This window comes from Lepus europaeus, chromosome 4 (assembly GCF_033115175.1).
Source record: "Lepus europaeus isolate LE1 chromosome 4, mLepTim1.pri, whole genome shotgun sequence".
Lineage (NCBI taxonomy): Eukaryota > Metazoa > Chordata > Mammalia > Lagomorpha > Leporidae > Lepus > Lepus europaeus.
This window is the reverse complement of record NC_084830.1, coordinates 163,564,340-163,585,938: the sequence shown is the minus strand read 5'-3', so window position 1 is coordinate 163,585,938 and position 21,599 is coordinate 163,564,340.

Here is a 21,599-nt window from a genome sequence, read left to right as displayed (position 1 = left end):
CCCAGCCCCGACGCTGCTCGGTGGCCCCCAGTCGCGGGCGCAGCCCCTGCTGTCTCCCCACAGCGTCTGCTACCCCCTGGCCCTGGAGTATGTGTTCTTGCATTTTGTTTGCTTCTGTTTCAGACCCCCCCCCCCCCCAGTGCTTGCCACTTAGCAGGCGCTCCATGACATTTGTCGAATGAATGAATACGTGACACGTATTCTGTTACATGGACCCAGTATTTATTTTTAAGATTTATTTATTTATTTATTTGAAAGAGTTTACAGAGAGGGAGAGGGAGAGCGATCTTCCATCCGCTGGTTCACTCCCCAAATGGCTGCAATGGCAGGAGCTGGGCCAGTTGCAAGTCAGGAGCCAGGAGCTAATTCCGGGTCTCCCACGTGGGTGGCAGGGGCCCAAATGCTTGGGCCATCCTCTGCTGCTTTCCCAGGTAGGTTAGCAGGGAGCTGCATCGGAAGTGGAGCAGCCAGGGCTTGAACTAGTGCCCATATGGGATGCTGGTGCACAGGCTGTGGCCTTATCCGCTGTGCCCCAGCACCAGCCTCTTTTTAGATTTTTTTTATTTGAAAGGTAGAGCAACAGAGAGAGGGAGAGACAGAAAGAGGTCTTCCATCTGCTGGCTTCCTCCTGGAATGGCCATAACAGCTAGAGAACTCCAACCTGTCTCTTACATGGGTAGAGGGGCCTCAAGCACTTGGACCATCCACTGCTGCCTTCCCAGGCGCATTAGCAGGGAGCTGGGTCAGAAGTGGAGCAACCAGGACTCGGAACCAGCACTCCAATGTGGTATGCCCTCGTTGCAAGCAGCTTAATCCACGGCACCACAACGCAGGCCGCAGACCTAGGATTCTCATGTTACCTGGGCCAGTTCTGTGATCCTCACCACAGCATGAGGACAATATAAATGAGGTGCAGCGAGGACTCACACGAACTACTAAGTGCAGGGCTAGGGGTCAGCCCAGGTCTCGTTCCTGTGATGGCTGAGTGATGGTCCCTGGCCGCCACCCTGCAGAGAAGCTGTGTGGAGTCCTGGCCTGACTCCCAGAGTGTGATTTGTTTGGAGGTGGGTGCTCCTCAGAGGAACAAGGTAAAATGAGTTCATTAGGGCAGACCTCTGCTGTGACCCATGTCCTCAGATCGAGGGGAAATTTGAACAAGGGTTCCTGCCCTCACAGATCAGAGAAACAACCCGCGGCACCTCCGTCCTGCACTCCCAGCCTGCGGAGCTGTGGGGCTGGGTTTCTGCCTCCGAGGCCACCTACCAGTGGGCTTCTTCACCAGCCCTGGCAGACCGTAGCCTTGCAGAACAGCTGCCAGTCTGTGCAGCCTCCCTCTGGGTGGGCACTCTGCTTATTCAGTCTGGAAGACAGGGCTGTCTTTGAGAACGGAGTCACCATTTGATGGTTCTATTCATTAGCTGAGGAGCAAAATCCTCTTCAGTTGGGAATTCAGGCCAGCCCGGATTGTCATCCCCATATCTCGTGCAGCCCACGCAACCATGTGAGGGGTATCCGGCAGCATCCCACTCACTGGGCTGTTTTTTGTATAAATATTGGTCCCTTCCCAATATCCTCCAGACTGTGATTCCAAGTGTCTTTCCTCTGTCATCCAGCCACACACGGTGAGCTGAGACGGTCTCTGGATCCCGTCTGCGGGGGCACGGCCCCACTTCCTCCACTTAGCTTTCTGTGCCTTGGTTTCTTCGCCTGCTAGGCAGGAAAACCATGGTGCCGGTTTCACAGGGTTTTCATGAACATTAAGTGAGTTAGTATTTGTAAAGTTTTTAGAAAAGTACCTGACAGGCCGGCGCCGCGGCTCAATAGGCTAATCCTCCACCTTGCGGTGCTGGCACACCGGGTTCTAGTCCCGGTCGGGGCGCCGGATTCTGTCCCGGTTGCCCCTCTTCCAGGCCAGCACTCTGCTGTGGCCAGGGAGTGCAGTGGAGGATGGCCCAAGTCCTTGGGCCCTGCACCCCATAGGAGACCAAGAGAAGCACCTGGCTCCTGCCTTCGGATCAGCGCGGTGTGCTGGCCGCAGTGTACCGGTCATGGCGGCCTTTGGAGGGTGAACCAACGGCAAAGGAAGACCTTTCTCTCTGTCTCTCACTGTCCACTCTGCCTGTCAAAAGAAAGAAAAGTACCTGACAAAAATGAGTATATACTAAATGAGAAAGAAGGGCCCGCTCTGTGGTATAGCAGGTTGGGCCTCCATCTGTGGTACCAGCATCCCATATGGGTACCAGTTTGAGTCCAGCTACTCTAGTTTTGATCCAGCTCTCTGCTATGGCCTGGGAAAGCAGTGGAAGATGGTCCAAGTCCTTGGGTCCCTGCACCCAGGAGAAGCTATTGGTTCCTGCCTTCAGATCGGCCCAACTCCAGCCGTTGCAGCCATTTGAGGAGTGAACCCATGGATGGGAGATTGCTTTCTCTCTCTCTCTCTCTCTCTCTCTCTTTATCTCTCTCTATGTTCCCCCCCCCCCTTTCTCTCTGTAACTGCCTCTCAAATAAGTAAGTGAATCTTTGGGGGAAAAAAAAAAGAAGAAAAAGCTGCCAGGGGCAGGTGCAATGGTTGAGATGCCACTGAGAGGCCCCGTCCTGTGAGATGGTGCCTGTGGTCCAGTCCCAGCTCTGCTTCTCATTCTGGGAGGCAGCAGTTGATAGCCCAAGTACTTGGGTTCCTGGCAGTAATGTGAGAGACCCAGACTGAGTGCCAGTCTCCTGGCTTGAGTGGCCCAGCCCCAGCTGTCATGGACATTTGGGGAGATGGAACATATTCTCTCTCTCTCTCTGCCTTTCAAAGAAAATAAAATTAAAAATAAAAACACATCTTTACATTGAAGCAGAGAACTATCAGGTAATTATTTAGGAAACTGCAGCCAGCCGGGGGGCGGGGGGAAGTCTCAGCTCATCAGTGCTCACTGCAGTCGTAGGTGAGGAGAGAGATGCAGAAGAACCCTGACCGCAGACTCCTGCTGTCTGCCGTTTGCTGAGGCCACCCTGCAGACAGACACGTCAGACTTGGGAACAGAGAGACCAGGTCTCTGCTGGGAGGCGTGGAGAAGGCTGGCCTGGGGCAGAACCTAAGAAGGAGTGTCGTTGGCTGGTGCAAACACGGCCACTCTGCCGCCAGGGAGTGCAGGAGGAAAGTTCAGTCAGAGTGGAGAGCAGGTCCCTGTGCTGTGTGCGCGCCGTGGCTTCAGGGAAGGTCGCTTGTCCACGCGCTGCCGTCCTCAGAAGCTCCGTGCCGGGAAGAAGAGACAGAGCCCAAGCTGTCGGAGGACTCCTCTCTCCTCGCGCCTTCCCTGGCCTCGATTGGAGAAGGCACCACCGAGGCAGACCGGAGACCCCCAGCCCTGCACGCAGCCCATCCACACCCCCACCTCCGGGAAAGACAGAGTAGGGGCTAGCGTAGTACAGCAGGTAAAGCCGCCACACCACCTGCAATACGGCTGCTCCATCTCCGATCCAGCTTCCTGCTGATGGCCTGGGAAAAGCAGCAGAAGGTGGCCCAAGTGTGTGGGCTCCTGCACCCACCCAGGAGGCCTGGGTGAAGTTCCTGACTCCTAGATTCAGCCTGGCCCAGCACTGGCCATTGCGGCCATCTGGGGAGTGAACAAGTACATAGAAGCTGTCTCACCCTCTGTGTCTATCCATCTCTCTCCATAACTCTGACTTTCAAATAAATAAATAAATAAATCCTTAAAAAAAAAAAAAAGACACAGTAGACAAAAGCTGAGCCTCAGACATGTCAGACACCGGAGGGCCATGCAGAAGCTGAGTGTGATTTCAGAGTGAGATTACCAGGTTCTGCTGAATGGATTAGGATTGCATTTTGGTGGCCGTGTTCTGAAATGCCTTCTGCCGCCTCTTACTGTATCTCTCCATTTATCAAACAGGAAGTTGAATTTTAGGAAGTCACTGCTCATGACTGAGACGAAACCAACTTGAAACATTTGCCTCTGAAAGGAAACGCCCTGTGCCACTGTGGTCGCTCCTGAACCTGGAGCTTTGCCCCAGCTTTGCCCTCTGCTTCCCTCTTGAGCATCTTTGGCGACACCTGCACAGGGACAAGTACAGAGTCAGTCACTGATTTCTCTCTGTTCAAGGCTGGTTACTGTGGGTCCCAAGAAGCCCTGGGTTTATTGCACACTGGGGTGGTTCCGTGCTCACTGGCCCCAGGGCACGGAGCCGACACATGGGACAGTCCCGATTCCCTGCGTTGCCCGTGAGCTGTCCTGCAGTTTTGCTTCTCTCTAAGAGGAAAACCAGACATCAGATGTTTGCACCTCCCTTGTGACTCAGGGGAGTTCAGGGCATGTGAATAGAGTGAGCGGTGGTGGTGCTCCGTGGCTGCTGTAACCGACACCGGGGATTTAATGTCTCACCGCCCTCTAGGTCAGGAGCGGCCGAATCCAGGCACCGTTGGAAGGGCCTTGCTCCTTTCTGGAGGCTTGAGGGAAAGCAGAGTCCTTTGCTCACTCGAGTGGCTGGCAGGATTCCGTCCCCTGTGGTTGTGAGAATGAAGTTCTCGTTTCCTTCCTCATCTTCGAAGCCAGTGGAGCTCGTGGAATCGCTCTTGTAATTCATGTCACCCTTCCCACTCTTTCTTCTTCTTCTGACCTCTCTGCCTCTGCTTCCACTCTGAAGGACACGTGTGGCTGGGCTGGGTCCACCCAGATACCCCAGAATAATCCCCCCATCCTTACGTCTGCGACTTTGTCACATATGCAAAGTCCCTTAGGCCGTGCAAGTCGCATAGTCATAGGTTCTGGATACCAGGGCGTGGACATCTGGGAAGTTCAGGTGTCACAACTTTGCTGCCACGGCGGCTTTTCGTGGGGACCTGCACCCGGCCTCAGGGTCCCTGGGAAGAGTGAAAATGCTGACAGGCAGCTGGTGCAGTCGTTTTGTGCACACCACAGACTAACCCAGGTCATAGTGTGGGCTAAGGCGCAGGTCCCGGAGCAGATGCCCGGGAACCATTGCTTACCAGATGTGTGGTCTCAGGGGTCGTTCCCAAGCTGCAGAAGTCCACGTAGCTCAGGGCTGATGTTGGTGTGTCTCTCATGGCGCTGGTGGAGCAAAGCGGATGCTCTGTGTAAAGCCCTTGTGGGATGCCAGCCTCATGGTGTGTAGATGAAGAAACAAGAGTACATTTCCATCTGTACTATGACTACAGACAACCAAAAAGGGCTCTGGGCACCTATGTTGTGTCAGTCAGTTTGCGTGCATGAAGCATCTGTTGGTTTGGACCCACACTCACACAGGTGCCTGGCCCCAGGTCCTAAGTTAAAGGCACTCAGAAGGTGCAGACTGAACCAATGGTGGTGTTTGGCAAGTGGGCCTGGTGGGAGTCTTAGCCACTGGGTGTCCCTCTGGTGTTCAGCCTTCCCTGGGCTGGTTCTGGCCCACACTCCTCCAGTGCTCAGACACCAGTCACCTGTGCATGACCACCCTGGCTGACTCCAGGGAGGGCACGCCTCTCCCTTTGAGCACATGGAGAACTTTGGCTTCGCTGTGAGCTCAGCCACCGTCAGGAGAGAAAGGCTGGGCCGCCAAGACTTCTGCTTTCCATCCAGGATGGCCTCGCAACTAGATGCAGATAGATTTGTAACATTTATAGTTAGGTTTTGGGGGGACAAATCCGTGTCTCCAAACAATACCAACCGTTGTGTGTACCATCTTTTTTTGAGATTTATTTATTTACTTGAAAGGTAGAGAGGCTCAGAGAGAGACAGAGAGAGAGAGACAGAGAGAGAGAGAGAGAGAGATCTTCCACCCCCTGGTTCACTCCCCAGATGGCCCCAATGCCCGGAGCTGCGCTGGATCCGAAGCCAAGAGCTTCTTCCGGGTCTCCCACATGGGTGCAGGAGTCCAAGGACTTGAGACAACTTCTCCTGCTTTCCCAGGCCATAGCAGAGAGCTGGATCGGAAGTGGAGCAGCCAGGACTCGAACGAGATCCCATATGGGATGCTGGCGCTGCAGGCGGCAGCTTTGCCACTTTGCCACGGCGCTGACCCCTGTGTTTATCATCTTAACCAGCCTAATAAAACCTACAGAAAGTCATGAGTGAGCCTCTGAGTAGGTGTTTTTGAAGATCATTTTTATGTACATGGTTGGGGCTTGGAAACACCAGTAGCTACAACTGTGACTTCTAATTTTGTATGGCAGCAACTGACTGATGTTTAACACAATATGCCAGCCTATGTCACATGGGCATTTGGAAGGTTTCTGACCCAACACACCCCAGCATGCAAAACAGATTAAAGGAGGAGTCTGTCTCTGGATTCCGGGGAATGTGATGACTTAAAATGTGTGTCTTTAACACATAGGAAGACTTTTTTACTTAGACAACTTGGAAATGTTGCAGGAGTGCTGGCGAGAGGAGTCTGCAGCTCCAATGGCTGGTGTCTGTGTCTGGTCCCCAAGAGATGCGGCACAGTCTTCTTTTTTGCCAGATTGGAAATGCACAGTTCCCATGTTGCAGCTCTGTGAGCTGCATCTCCATGTGGTGCAGTTCTGTATGTCACAGCTCTCTGTGTTGCGGTTTTGTGTTACAGCTCCTTGTGTTACATTGTGTTAGGGATCTGTGTGTTACAGCTTCCCTCTGCTGGGTTCATCAAGGAGAGTAGCAGCTATGTTGCAGCTCCTCTTCTCTTCCAGGTTTCTTGTCTGGTGACCACAAAAAATGAGGCCCAACAAGCTCCTGGCATCTGGGAAGGGTCCTGAAAGTGTTGCAAGTCGGGACTGTCTGGCTCAAGAGTTTTATGCATTTTTAAAGGAGGAAGTTCACTGGATTGGTCAAGGTTTATGCTAATGAGGTATTCCACATGGACTAATCAAGGGACTGACATTGGAGTAGGCAGAGTGCTCAGTCCGGTGCAAGATGCCCAAGCAACATCTGAAGATTACAATGCATGTTTTTCTCCTTCTCTTCCCTCAGGACTCCTGCAGGGTTACCTCCTGTATGTTTCTTCCTTTCCTTTCCAGGGGCCACTGGAGTCTCTATTAATACCAAATTCCCAACATTTATGTAATGGAAAACAATGCCATGATTTGGACTCAAGGCAAATATCCCAAACAGACCACGAAAGAAACAAAACACTCGAGTGCAAAATTAAGTGGAGGGGGCCAGGGCCACGTGCACGAGTTCCTCCAAGTTCATGGGCCGGTGTCAGCCTGGTGGGTGCCACGTCCAGAGGAATCTCAGGGAGGGCTCAGAAGCACCGGGATAGTTTACAGGATGGAGGAGAAAGCACTGTCCAAGTTGTCAGTAGGCTTATGATCGCAAGTAGAAATCTCCAAGACAGCAAAGCACAGTGTGTCTGGCACAAATGGTATCCTCATACGACTTTTCCCAAAAAACTACATAGAAATGAGGTGACTTTGAAGACGTCTCTGAGAAGGGCTCCATGTACATTTTTCAGCGCTGTCGGGTGTCGCCCTACAAGAAACGGTGAATCAGAAAAGAATAACTCCCTCGCCAAGCTGCTCAGTTTCTGAAACAAGGGCAGTTTGTGGCCGTGAGGAAATGTGTCCTTGATTGTGGCTGACTCATTCTGCCCCGAAGACACTCAGCTCAGATATTTTGAGAAACAGCTTGGACTGTCAGAACCGCATTACCAGGGTTTCTTCATTGCTGCAGGCTGAATTTTTGAGCCTCATGAGAAATAGAGGCCCCGAGTAGAGGAGTGAGATGCCTCGGGCAGTGCCTAGGAGGCAGCAGGTGCTCGATCAGCATGGACCCTTACCTTGGGCTTGGTGGGGGACCAGTGAAAGCTGAGGCCACTTTGGAGGTTCTCAAGTCAGTGTCTGGTGAGAAATTAACATTTGAGGCTGACGTGGAGTCAAAAGTACTTATGGTGGATCAAAATGTATGAACAAGCCACTTCCCACCAGAAGAAGTTGGAAAACAGGTGCTGTTTGAAAGTTGGAAATGAACCTGCCATAGAGACGGAGTCAGCAGTGGGAGACGGGCAACCTCTGGCATTAGCCGTGATACCGTGTAACAGCACCACTAAAGCAGCTTTTCCTGCTAAAGAGAACCAAGTGGAGTGTCGGCTATTCTGGGGACAGATTAAAACAGAAAACAACGACGGCCCCATTTTAGGGTGATATCGTTTAAATGGGTTACCTCAAAGCACTTGTCCAGTTTGCATTAATTTGGAGGAAATTTTCTAAGAAGTCTGTGTGGACTGCAGACCACCATGGGTTCATGGCGCATGGTTTGTTCTCCTGTGCCTTAGTGCACCTGTACTGGTGGACGGAAGCAGAGGAGTTCAGCAGCCGTCTGAGGACTTTGCAAGGAAAATTGGGCCAGTAGATGCCTGCTGCGGGCAGCCCTGGCTGTGACCTTCACCCGAGGACGATGGACCTGAGCAGGTTTCTCAGGGTGACGTAGTTTCCGAACAAGGGACCAGCTGTGCTGTTTTTGTCGAGTTCAGATTCCAGAAAGCACTAGGCCACCCTCCCAGTCCCTCTCCACTAATGCTGGACCTGATTATTATTATTTTTTAAAGATTTATTTTTTTGAGAGGCAGAGTTACAGATAGAGAGAGGGAAAGAGAGAGAGAGAGAGAGAGAGAGAGGTCTTCTATCTATGGTTCACTCCCCCAAATAATGACTGCAATGGACAGAGCTGGGCTGATCCAAAGCCAAGAGCCAGGAGCTTCTTCCAGGTGTCCCACATGGGAGTAGAGGCCCAAGCACTTGTGCCATCTTCTACTGATTTCCCAGGCCATCAGCAGGGAGCTGGATCGGAAGTGGAGCAGCCAGGACTTGAACCAGTGCCCATATGGGATGGAGGAGGCTTAGCCCACTACATCACAGCACTGCTCCCCGCCCACTCCCCACCCCCCACCCAGCCCCGGACCTGATTTTTTAAATTGTTAAAGGCTACACACTTGTTTCCAGAAGGCTAACAGTTCGCTTGTGTTTAATACACATTCATTCATTCTGAATCTGTTTACTGGGTACCAGCTGTGTGCTAAGCCCTGAAGACAGGGCAGAAGCCAGGACAGGGGGGGCCTGAGCTTTATGGATCTTGCAATAACCATAGCAGTGTCATCGACTGTGGCTGCCTTGGCAGGGCCCTGTACAGCCCACATGGGCCCGGCCTCCCCACCCCTTGCTAGGCTGTTGGCTGGGAGGCAGTCAGACTGGGAGGAGTGGGAGCTCATCAGAGACCCCACAGAGCAGTGATGGTTTTGGGGGCTTCTCTGCTATAGGGAGATGTTTGACCACGTGTAGATGGATGTGGTGTTGTTTTCATTAGCGCAGGATGTGTTAGCTGTTTTGTTATGCCAGGGATGGCGCATCTGTTAACTATGAGTTTCTGGCAAGCACTCCCATCCCGAAGCCCAAGGAAAGGCCCCAGAACACCCTGGGACAGCAGCTGTGGGTGGAGCAGCCTGGGCAGAGCTATGGGTCCATTAACTCATATTTTCCACATGGTGGCCAGCCTGGGCCAAGCATTCTACTTGAAGAACAAGATGCATTTCCTGCTCAAAGAAATCTAAATTTTAGCTTCCTTCTTTCAACTTCTTCAGCCCTGCATACCCCCTGTGTTGAGTATACCAGAGCACCTTATTCTTTGCTCTCTGGATTCCTCTTATCTCTTCTTCATCAGCTACAACTTGGAGGAAACTGGTGATTAATTTGTACTAGGGTGTAAAGGACTACAACAAGTTAACACATGGTATTATTCTACTACCTTTATCAGAGCTATTTATATTTTGAGAAGCAATGAAACTAACAGCAGAAATCAAGGTATTAGTGAAGCAATAGTAGAGACCTTTTCCCTCTGGCTGGATAGAATTTCCCAAGATCCACCATACAAGAGCAAGGCCAATACTGACTTTGAGTCTTGAATGCTCAGTCCACTTTTGAGAGGCAGAGAGATGGAGGGTGAGGGAGTAGGCTCTTGTCCACCTGTTTACCCCCCAAGTCTGAAATGGCTGTGCTGGGCCAAGCTGAAGCCAGGAGCCAGGACTCAATCTGGGCCTCTCACTTGAGCAGCAGGAACTCAAGCAGTTGAGCTGTCAGGGCTGCCTCCCAGGGTCTGTGTTAGCAGGAAGCTGCAGTCAGGAACCTTCTGAGTGGGTTGTAGGAGTCCTAAGCAACCACCCCCAGGCCAGGTGCTCCCTCCCTCACCTCACTAACATAAGCCCTCACAAACAAGCTACTTTAAAAAAAAAAAGATTTTATTTATTTGTTTGAGAGGAAGAGTTACAGAGAGAGGAAGAGACAAAGGTCACTGGTTCACTCCCCAAATGGCTGCAATGGCCAGAACTGGGCCTATCTGAAGCCAGGATCCAGGAACTTTTTTTGGGTCTCTCACGCAGGTGCTTTTTCCCAGGCCATAGCAGAAAGCTGGATCAGAAGTGGTGGAGCCGGGACTAGAACCGGTGCCCATATGGGATGTCGGCACCACAGGCCAGGGCATTAACCTGCTGTGCCACAGCGCCAGCCCCTACTTTTTCTTTCTTTCTCTCTTTATTTATTTATTTTTTTAAAGATTTTATTTATTTGTTTGAGAGGCAGAGTTAGAGGGAGAGTGAGAGAGAGAAAGGTCATCCATCTGCTGGCTCACTCACCAAGTGGCCGTAATGGCCGGAGCTCCGCTGATCTGAAGACAGGAACCACGAGCTTCTTCCGGGTCTCCCACGTGGGTACAGGGGCCCAAAGACTTGGGCCATCTTCCATTGCTTTCCCAGGGCATATCAAAGAGCTGGATTGGAAGTGGAGCAGCCAGGCCAGCGCCGCGGCTCACTAGGCTAATCCTCTGGCTGCGGCACCAGTACTCCGGGTTCTAGTCCCGGTTGGGGTGCCGGATTCTGTCCCGGTTGCTTCTCGTCCAGTCCAGCTCTCTGATGTGGCCCAGGAAGGCAGTGGAGGATGGCCCAAGTGCTTGGGTCCCTGCACCCGCATGGGAGACCAGGAAGAAGCACCTGGCTCTTGGCTTCGGATTGGCACAGCGCTGGCCGCGGTGGCCATTTGGGGGTGAACCAACAGAAGGAAGACCTTTCTCTCTCTCTCTCTCTCTCTCTCTCCCTCACTGTCTTACTCTGCCTGTCAAAAAAAAAAAAAAAGGAAGTGGAACAGCCGGGACTTGAACCAGTGTCCATATGGGATGCTGATGCCACAGGCTGAAGCTTAGCCTACTATGCCATGGTGATGGCCCCTTCTTCCTTCTTTTCTTCCTCTCTCTTTTCTCCCTTTCCCTTTCCCTTCCCCTTTCCTTCTGTCTTATTATAATCATACTGAAACTCTTTTGAGCATTAGGGCACATTTCCTTTGTAATCTATAATTTAAAATGTCCACAGTATTGAAGTCTACTTACTCAGCCTACACACTCTTGTGGAGTGTCCCTAGGATGCCAGTGACACGTCCAGCAAGAATAAATGTCTCTATTGGAAATAGATAGTTTCGAATATGCCCAGATACTGGATAGACATATTTGAAGCAAGTTCTGTAACTGGACAGACAGCCCTGACAGACCAGGTGCGTTTCCAATATTATAAATGGGTTAATTCTCCCCAGATGTGTTCACAAGTTTAGCAAAATCTGAACATTCAAGATCTAAGAAAATGATTCTAAATTTTACCAGCAAGAATAAACCTGCAAAAGTAACAAGCAACATTTTGAAATGAAAAGCTGAAGCGAGCGCTCCGTACCCCTTAAACAGGGGCAGTAATGAACACAGCCAGTCGTGGTGCATGGACGGCCGGAGTAGTCTCAGGCAGGAAATGACACAGACGGACAAACAGAGCGCGGAGTACGCAAGTGCTAGGGGTTGCATGTGCCCGCTGCAAAACTAAGGCGTTGTCCATGTGTGGTACTGAGAGGCCGTGAGGGCTGCCCCCTCAACAGCGGGGTCAGGTGACCTCACAGGCCTTTTGCAAAGGGAGATTGTTCCCATTTTTGCACTTCGGCCTCTGAGGCTGACCTAGGGTCTTTTGAATGCTTTGCAATGGAAATTGACTAGAGGCTGGGGGCAACCCGGAGGAGGTTTACCCAGGCCTCCTCCAAGCCCCCAGAGGCACCCAGAGGAGGTTCACCCAGGGCCAAGTCCAAACACAGGGAGGCTGCCCGTGGGAGGAGTTCTGACGGCTAGGGGAGGGAGCTGGTGTTTCATGGTGGGGGGAGGTGTGGCTGTGCTCCCCAGCACACAGCCCTCTGGTCTGCATGGGCACAGGGCAGGCTCGGTGCTGTCCCGGGGCCGCTCTGCGTGTGCACGCAGGCAGAAGGGGTCTTTTGTGTTAGTGGGTGGATGCCCCTATCCTGACTGGGCTGGAACTGGGCGGAGTCACCTGCCGCTGGAGACGGACACCTGTCAGGTTGAGAAGGGCTTGGTTGGGGTACCCTGTTTCTGTCTCGCCTTCTGCAGCGTGGGTCCGTGGACACAGCACTGCGGGCAGTGTCGTGGAAGCAGATGCAGGCCCCTCAGCAGACAAGGAACCTGCTGGGGCCCCGATCTTGGACTTCCCAGCCTCTGTAACCGTAAGAAATAGATTCCTGTCCTTTACACATTTCCAAGTCTTGGGCAAACGATCAAAGAGATCATGTGGGGGGAAACGGAGGAGAGCCCAGAGCCATGCACACACGCAGGCCTGGGAAATGCTTCCTGTGCAGATCCTAGACAGGGTTATACGGACAAGCAGTCATCGCGGAAGAACACGGAAATGCCGGAGACGGAGGACAGAGTGCATGAATATGAAAGAAATAGACAAGAAGCAAGGGAAACGCGTTCGCGCTGACTTGCAATCAAAAGCTGCTGACTGGGGCGCCGGATTCTGTCCTGGTTGCCCCTCTTCCAGGCCAGCTCTCTGCTGTGGCCCGGGAAGGCAGTGGAGGATGGCCCAGGTCCTTGGGCCCTGCACCCGCATGGGAGACCAGGAGAAGCACCTGGCTCCTGGCTTCGGATCAGCGCAGCGCGCCGGCTGTGGCAGCCATTTGGGGGGTGAACCAACAGAAGGAAGACCTTTCTCTCTCTCTCTCTCTCTCTCTCTCTCTCTCTCTCTCCAACTCTGCCTGTCAAAAAAATAAAAAAAGCTGCTGACGGCACAGCAAGGTGCTGTTTTTCTCTGGTGGGTGAACACAGCAGCAAGGCTGGTGGTGCCAGGGCCGACGAGCAGGCAGAAGGCACAGACCAGGGTGGCAGCCGACGCCTGGGCACTGGAATGCCTGCACGCCCACAAGGGAACAGCCAGTGCAACGCTGCAGTGTCGCCAGACAGTGGGGGACAGAAGAACAGTGCCGTGAAGTGCCCATTGTGCACACTTTTACTCATTTCTGGAGCAGAAAAAGCAATTTTCGAGTGGATAATGCAGAGATGCTCAGTGTAACGCAACAATTTGCATTTCCTCTCCTCACCCTGACTGCCTTCCCCTGCCTGCCATTTCGTTCCCTGCCACTAGAAATGTGGTGTGTTGGGGCCGGAACCTTGGCACAGTAGATGAAGCCACTTCCTTTGACACCAATGTCCTGTATGGGCGCCAATTCATGTCCCAGCTGCTCCATTTCTAATCCAGCTCCCTTGCTAATGGCCTGGGAAAAACAGCAGAAGATGGCCCAAGTGTTTGCGCCCCTGCACCCACATGGGAGAACTGGAAGGAGCTCCTGGCTGCTGGCTTTGGCCTGGCACAGTTCCAGCCGTTGTGGCCATCTGGGAAGTAAACCAGCAGATGGAAGATCTCTATCCCTCCCCCCACCCCATAACTCTGACTTTCAAATAGATAAATAAATCTTCTTTAAAATTTTATTTATTTATTTATTTTTGACAGGCAGAGTTAGTGAGAGAGAGAGAGAGGCAGACCAAGAGAAAGGTCTTCCTTCTGTTGGTTCACCCCCCAAATGGCCGCCACGGCTGGTGCTGCACAAATCCAAAGCCAGGAGCCGGGTGCTTCCTCCTGGTCTCCCATGTGGGTGCAGGGCCCAAGGACCTGGGCCATCCTCCACTGCCTTCCTGGGCCACAGCAGAGAGCTGGACTGGAAGAGGAGCAACCGGGACAGAACCGGCGCCCCAATCGGGACTAGAACCCGGGGTGCTGGCGCCACAGGGGGAGGACTAGTATAGTGAGCCGCGGAGCTGGCCAAATAAATCTTAAAAACAAATGTGATTTGTTTCTTGCCAGATCACTTTCTGCACAAATAAAATCAGACATGCAAATATCTAGATGCATATTTGAATGCACATATAACCACACAGGGTTTAGAAAAAACATGGTGGGGCCAGTGCTGCTGCTCAGCGTCCTAAAGCCCCAGCCTGCGGTGCCAGCATCCCATATTGGTGCTAGTTCAAATCCCAGCTGCATCTTTTCTGATCCAGATCTCTGCTATGGCCTGGGAAAGCAGTAGAAGATGGCCCAAGTCCTTGGGCCCCTGCACACGTGTGGGAGACCCAGAGGAAGCTCCTAGCTCCTGGCTTTGGATTGGCTCAGCTCTGTTACGGTCATTTGGGGAGTAAACCAGCAGAATGGAAGACCGCTTTCTATGTAACTCTGTCTTTCAAATAAATAATAAAATAATTTTTAAAAGAAGAAAGAAAGCACGGCTCACAGTGTGTACACGAGTATATCACCGTGTGGCTTCTATTTTCATTCTACAACATATTGAGAATATCTACGCTGCATGAGGAAAAAACAAACAAAAAGCCGTACAGAGTGACCCCGCTTTGGTGCAGTGTGTGTGTGTGGGTGGGGAGGAGATGCCTGAAAGCTGCAGACACGGACGATCGCTCCCACACACGTGTTTGCACGGCAAACTTCCATTATGAATACGTGTAACCTTTTTCATATCATTTTTACAACCAGAACAAGATATTCTGGTTGCAATGGGAGATATTCCTGGGACACACAGACAGCAGCATTTGGCCAAGATCTTTCTGAGCCAGGGCAGACTATAGCGCCTGCCCCCTGCCTCCTCCTGCAGGTTCGTAGCCCCCACCCTGTAACTCAGGACACGACCCCATAAGCTGTCTGTTTCCACAGTGACTCGTGCCTGCAGCTGGGATCTCTAGATGAGATGGAGCACTCATTTCTGTGGTTTATTGACCTGAACCGTCGCTTCTGGTAAACCCGGCATCAGCAGGACGGACTGAAGCTGCCCCAACGGGAAGAGGCGGATGCCGCGGTCATTTTGTTGCTATTGCAGTCGGTGCTGAGATTGATTTCCTTTTTTTGCATCCAGAGACATGAGCTATAAACCGGCCCTCCAATGTACTCCGAGAGAGAACGTCTTTGCGCAGGGCCTGCGTCTGCCCGGCACTCAGTGTTCCCCTGGGCGCACCTGCTGTGCAGGTGAGGCTGTGCTGACCTGGGCAGTCTGCTCAGATACCGCTCAGCCCCTCCCTCCTCTTCTCCGGGACGGGTCCTCCGCTGCTCTCAGCCTCGTTTACTTCATCAAGCCTGCTTCAGGAAGCGGTCTGAAATGCACTGGGGAAGTGTCATCGTGAGCAGGCTGTTTGCACCTGAACGGGCAAGGCCGGGGCTGCAATGCCCAGGTCTGGGACAGTTTCCAGAGCGTAAATATCTGAAGGCCCAAGAGAATAAGTCTGTTTAGACTTGCGGGTCTGTGGCAGCCGCAGGTTTTCTGCATAAAACTATTATGTATTTATTTGAAAGGCAGAGAGAGAGAAAGAGAGACAGGGAGGTCTTCTATCTGCTCGTTCTCTCCCCTAATGGCCCTAACAGCTGAGGCTGGGCCAGGCTGAAGCCAGAGGCCTGGAACTCCATCCAGGTTTTCACGTAGGTAGCAGTGGCCCAAGCACTCTGCCAGCGTCCATGGCCTTCCCAGGTGCATTAGCTACTGGGGTGCTGGCTGGGGAGTGGAGCAGCTGGGACTGGAAGCAGCACTCTGATGTGGGGTGCCAGTGTCGCAGGCGGAGTTTAGCCTGCTATCCCAGGATGCCAGCCCCTTCCCTACAATTCCGGCCCTGTGGGTGGGGTGCTCCTTCTGCCCCGGGGGTCTCACCTCTCTGGCTTTTCTTTTTTGGTGCCGCTGTCCTCATTTCTCTTTATATGCCATGAAATATTGGAAAACTTGTTACTTACTGACTTTATCAGATGATACGTATTATGGTAAGAGCGTGTCTCGCTGTCACTCATCTAGAGGTTTGGGGCCACTGACTGCTGTGGGTTGGGGCAGTCCCCTGAATCATGTGTTGGAAACCGGGGGAAGTTTCGGATGAACCCATTTGCCTTTATCGAGGCAGTGGCTCTGGGATGAAGGTGGCTCTCTGCCCCTCCCTGGTGCTTTGATGCAGCATGAAGACCCCCGCCTGACCCCGCAGAGGTTTGGAGCCTTCCTCCCAGGCTGCCAGCCTCCAGGGCCAGGAGCTGAAGAAATCTCCATGCTTTACAAATCACCCAGTGTATGCTCAGCCAGGGCGACAGCAGATGGGGGACACTGGGACACTGACTGCCGCTGGGTTGCTCAGACTCCCTGAGGGCTGGGCCTGCGTCCCATTCTCCACTGTTGCCCAATGCCTCTGCCCTCCCGCCACCCCAGAGCTCCCTCCTTGACGATGTCCCAGTCCCAGTCTTTGCCCTTTCCCCTAAAAGTAACCATATCTTGACTTTTGTGGTCTTTTCTTTCTTTATAGTTCTGTCACTTGTGATGCATTGTTAAGCCCTGTAGCTTAATTTGCCTTTTAAAAAACATACATTTTTAGTAGGATTACTAATTTTTAAAAATTTTATTTATTTTTTTAATTTCACTTTATTTGAAGGGCAGAGAGACACAGAGACAGACCTTCCATCTCCTGATTCACTCCGCAGACACTCACAACAGCCAAGGTGGGGCCAGCCAAAGCCAGGAGCCAGAAGCTCTGGTTCTCACAAGTGGGTGCCAGGGACCCAAGTACTGAGCCACTGCTGCTGCCTTGAAGGGTGCCCCAGCAGGACACTGGGATTGGAAGCAGAGCCTGGTGCTGAACCTGGCACTCTGATCTGGGACAGATGCCACACGGCTGACCAGAGCACGCACCTGGTACACTAGGTGGGTTACCGCTTGGTGACAGCTGTGGTGGGCGTTGCCGCACATGAGGCCCCTGCCTTCCCCCACCCCCACCCCAGCTCATCTCTTTCTGGGAGACACTGGGCTGTTGATCTGACCCGCGGTGTCTCGCCGTGCACTCAGCTGATTGCATTCCCAGGTAATTTACCCTGTGGTTTGGTGTGCTGTGTTTTCCGTCAGCTGTGTGAGATCAAGGCTGGAGCAGATTCCGATCCGGCCTTAGGCAGCACTCCTCTGGATGTGGGGTGCAGGAGATGCTGTCTCTCTGCCGGACACTGGCAGCCAAGGATCCGTGAGTTCCACTGAGCTGGAAAACGGTGGTGTTTAAGTCCATCCCAGCTGTGGCTCAGTGGGCTGGGCTGCTTCATCCCAGATGTGTTCTGTAATCGCTGCATCAGAAGATAGCACAGGGAATCTCAGCGGGCTCTGGGAAAAGCCAGATCTCAGCAGCCCAAGCCCGTCACTTCGGCACGCCGGAGCCCCTCCAGGCCAGTCAGAGGGGCAGGCGTCATGTGTGGCAGCGTCCACCACAGCTGTCACCCCGCGGGTAACCCACCTAGTGAGGGACACGGGGTGGCTTATGTGCATAGTTTCTGTACCGTGTGTGGGTATCTACAGCATCACTTCCCAGGGGTAGGCCTGAAGAGCACAGTGAATGTGTGGCTAAGGTTTTGAGAGATGAAGGTTGACATTCCGGGCTCTGTGCAGAGACAAGAGACAGAAAAACAGAGTGGGAGAAAGAGATGGGAGAGGGAGAGAAAGGAGATTTAAAGCCCAGCTTTCCAAGTTACGGGTGCTTTGGGTCCTGCTGGCTGATGTCTCCTAGACCTCCGTCCCTGCCCAGCAAGGTCTTGTTTTCACTCCGGCACAGCTGACCCATCCTCACTCGTTTCCACCTGGTAAAGAGGCGGGCGGGGAACGAGCTGGGCGTTGAGTTTCCAGTCCCAGGATTGCCTGAGGTGAGCGAGCCACTTCTCACCTCTCTGACCTTGGACAAGAACACAGCCCAGGAAATGTCCGATGTTTACATCCTACCTGGCCCCCGGCTGCAAGGCTTCTTGCTGGGAAAGGCCCACTCTGGGAAGTGGGCTTTTGTATAGAAGATTCCACTCCAGGAAGCTTTGCCAGGAGCCCCGCCTCCTCCAACTTTTCTAAATTCTCTTATTTGACGGGTAGAGTTATAGACAGTGAGAGAGAGAGAGAGAGAGACAGAGAGAAAGGTCTTCCATCTGTTGGTTCACTCCCCAAACGGCTGCTACAGCTGGCGCTGTGCCAATCCGAAGCCAGGAGCCAGGTGCTTCTTCCTGGTCTCCCACGCGGGTGCAGGGGCCCAAGCACTTAGGCCATCCTCCACTGCACTCCCGGGCCACAGCAGAGAGCTGGACTGGAAGAGGAGCAACCGGGACTAGAACTGGTGCCCATATGGGATGCCGGCACCGCAGGCGGAGGATTAGCCAAGTGAGCATGGTGCTGGCCTAGCACATGACTTTCAAGTCAGCACACACCTGCTTTTCTTGGTCTTACCTCCGGAATAGAGTGTAAGTACCTTGAGAGCAAGCAAAAGGCATTAATTTTAACTTTCTACGGAGGCTGGGTGATGACATTTAGCAAAGGTGCAAACCTGGCTGGGGTGCATTTATAAACGACAAAGTGAAGGAACCCTCTGCTAAAACCGACACGTGCTCCCATTGGCCGGATTTCCCAAGGCACGTGGAGTCCTGCCTTTCCCAAACCCCGAGGCAGACAGCCATGTACACCGCTCCAGGGACCACACACCCTGCAGTCAGACTTGTGCAAACGTGGCCTTAGCAGGCTCGCTCGTAAGTGTATTTACAGAATATGGACCTCATTCTGTAGGCATGTTTATTTTAAAACATTGGAAGTCTCTCTGTTTCTTGGCCAGTCATTCCCACACATTTTCATATTTCTACCACACTAGTATAAATCTAACTCACAAACACTGCTGTGTGTGTTTTAGGTTTTAACTGCTTTCAGTAGTCTACTGATTCTGTCTCCCTGTTGTCTCATCGCAATATGTATTTGTGATCTATCTCATGTTTGTATGGTTCTCTAGGTCACTTATTCTATAACTGTAGCACATCCATTTCCCTGTTGATGAGCATTTAAATCACTCCAGGTTCCAAAAACATACTGCAAGGAAAGTTCCTGCTCATATCAACTTAGACGCACACGCACACACACACACACGAGTGTCTTTGTGGCGTGTGCCCATAAGTGGAATTGCTGGAGATGGGAATCGTAAGCTGCAAGAGTGCAGATAGCTCTCTGAAGTGGCTGTGATCATGGAACGAATGTGAGAGTCCCCATTCCCGGGACCCTGGCTGGGTTAAAGCAGGTGGAGACTCCAGCTCGTCCCCAGAGTGGTTATGGGGAACAACGTCACAAGGCCCAGCAGGCCGGAAGCTCTGCTCTGCTTGCTTTACATCAGCTGGGGCCAGCTACTAACTTTACTTGTTCGGGCAGCTTGATCTATTAGTTAAAGAATTAATTTTTATTAATTTAATTTTATTAAAGAAATTACGAATTTCCTTCTCAGGCTGGCACTGTGGCGTAGCGAGTTAAGCTGCCACCTGCAACACTCACATCCCATGTGAGCACTGTGTCAATCTCAGCTGCTCCGCTTCTAATCCAGCTCCCTGCCACTGTGCCTGGGAAGGCAGTGGAGGATAGGCTGAGTGCTGGGCCCCTGCTACCCACTTGGGAGACCCAGATGAGTTCCTGGCTTCTGGCTTCTGCCTAGGCCAGCTGTGGCTATTGTGGCCATTTGGGGAGTGAGCCAGCAGGTGGAAAACATCTCTCTCTCTCTCTCTCTCAGAAAGACAGGGGAAGTGTTCAGCTTGAAGAAGACTACAGAGTGTGACACCGAGATGCAATGTAGACCTTGGATTGGGTCCTTGAAGATGGAAGGCCTGACTTTTAGTCAGCTTAACTAAAAAAAAAGAAAAAGAAAAAGAAAAAACCCAAGCATATACTTACACACATAGGCATACTCTTAAATTCCAGAACTTCAAGAATATAAAGGAATAACCTGGAAATCTGTTAGCTATAAAGAAAAAATTATTAAGAAAAATATTCGCCTCTCATTGCATTTCTCATTTAAAAGACGAAGCTGCTGAGAAGGAGACAAAACCTCCGTCTGGCAGGAGAGAAAGCAAACAGTCCTGCTGCTGCAGTTTGAACGTTTGTGCCCTGAACTCAGAGGCTTGGTCCCCAAAGTCTGGTGTTACTGGTGCTAAGAGTGGAAACTTAATCCAGTGACCGGGTTCAGGAGGTGGGGCCTAGTGGGGGCTCCCTGAAGTAGGCAGGCATACAGGCTAAAATTGATTAGATTTGCGAGCTGGAAGACCACGCCTTCACCACGCCCCTGTGTGACCCAGGCGCTGGGGGCTGCACCCAGCAAGGTCAACTGTAGCAGGCGAGTTGCTGCTATGAAGGCTTGAGATCAGGCCCAGGTCCTCTCTGCTTCCTGGCTGGCCAAGTGGCCCTTCCACCACGGCCATTGCCACCCTCAGCAGACACCAAGCCACTGGGGCTGCCCAGCTGTGGCCTCGAGCTTCTAAAACTGAGCCAAAGAAGCCTGCCCTCTGCATCACGCTGGTGTCCTGGGCGCTCTGCGGCAGCGACCGAAGCTGGAGGCTCGTCCACTTGTGCTCCTCTGTTAGGGTGAGAGAGAGGCCAGAAAGATCCGGGCGAGGCAGCGACCCCTGCGTCAGAGCTGGGGTGGGGAAGGCCTGTCAGGCCAGGGGCCTCTGACTCAGACCCGCAAGTCCTCGGGTGCTCACTCAAGACAAACGCGGTGGGGATCAGCAGGGGTGGGTGTTGGGTTTAGTGGTTAGGAAGGCACGGGGGACGCTGGCATCCCATATCCCATATCCGTCCCTGAGTTTGAGTCCCAGCTCTGTTCTGATTCTAGCTTCCCGCTAGTGTGCACCCTGGAGCAGCAGGTGCTGGCTCGAGGAGCTGGCTCCCTGGCTTCCACGTGGAAGACCTGCATTGAGTTCCTAGCTCCCGGCCTCAGTGTGGCCCAGCTGTTGCTAACTTTTGGAGAGTGAAACGGCAGATGGAAGATCTCTCTCTCTCTTTTTTCCTCTCTCTGTAACTCTGCCTTTCAAATAAAATAAATCAAAAAGAAAGAAAAGAAAATGCCGTGATTTAGGGACTTTCCTTTGAAAACAGGAGGAAGTCATCTCAGGTATGATTTGCTTAGTTAAAAGCCAGGGAGAGGGGCCTGCGCTGTAGCTCATTTGGTTAATCCTCCACCTGCGGCGCTGGCATCCCATATGGGCGCCGGATTCTGTCCCGGTTGCTCCTCTTCCAGTCCAGCTCTCTGCTGTGGCCCCGGAGGGCAGTGGAGGATGACCTGAGTACTTGGCCCCTGCACCCGCGTGGGAGACCAGGAAGAAGCACCTGGCTCCTGGCTTCGGATCAGCGCAGTGCTGGCCGTGGCGGCCATTTTGGGGGTGAACCAAAGGAAGGAAGACCTTTCTCTCTGTCTCGCTCTCTCACTGTCTATAACTGTACCTGTCAAAAAACAAAAACAAAAACAAGTCAGGGAGAGGGT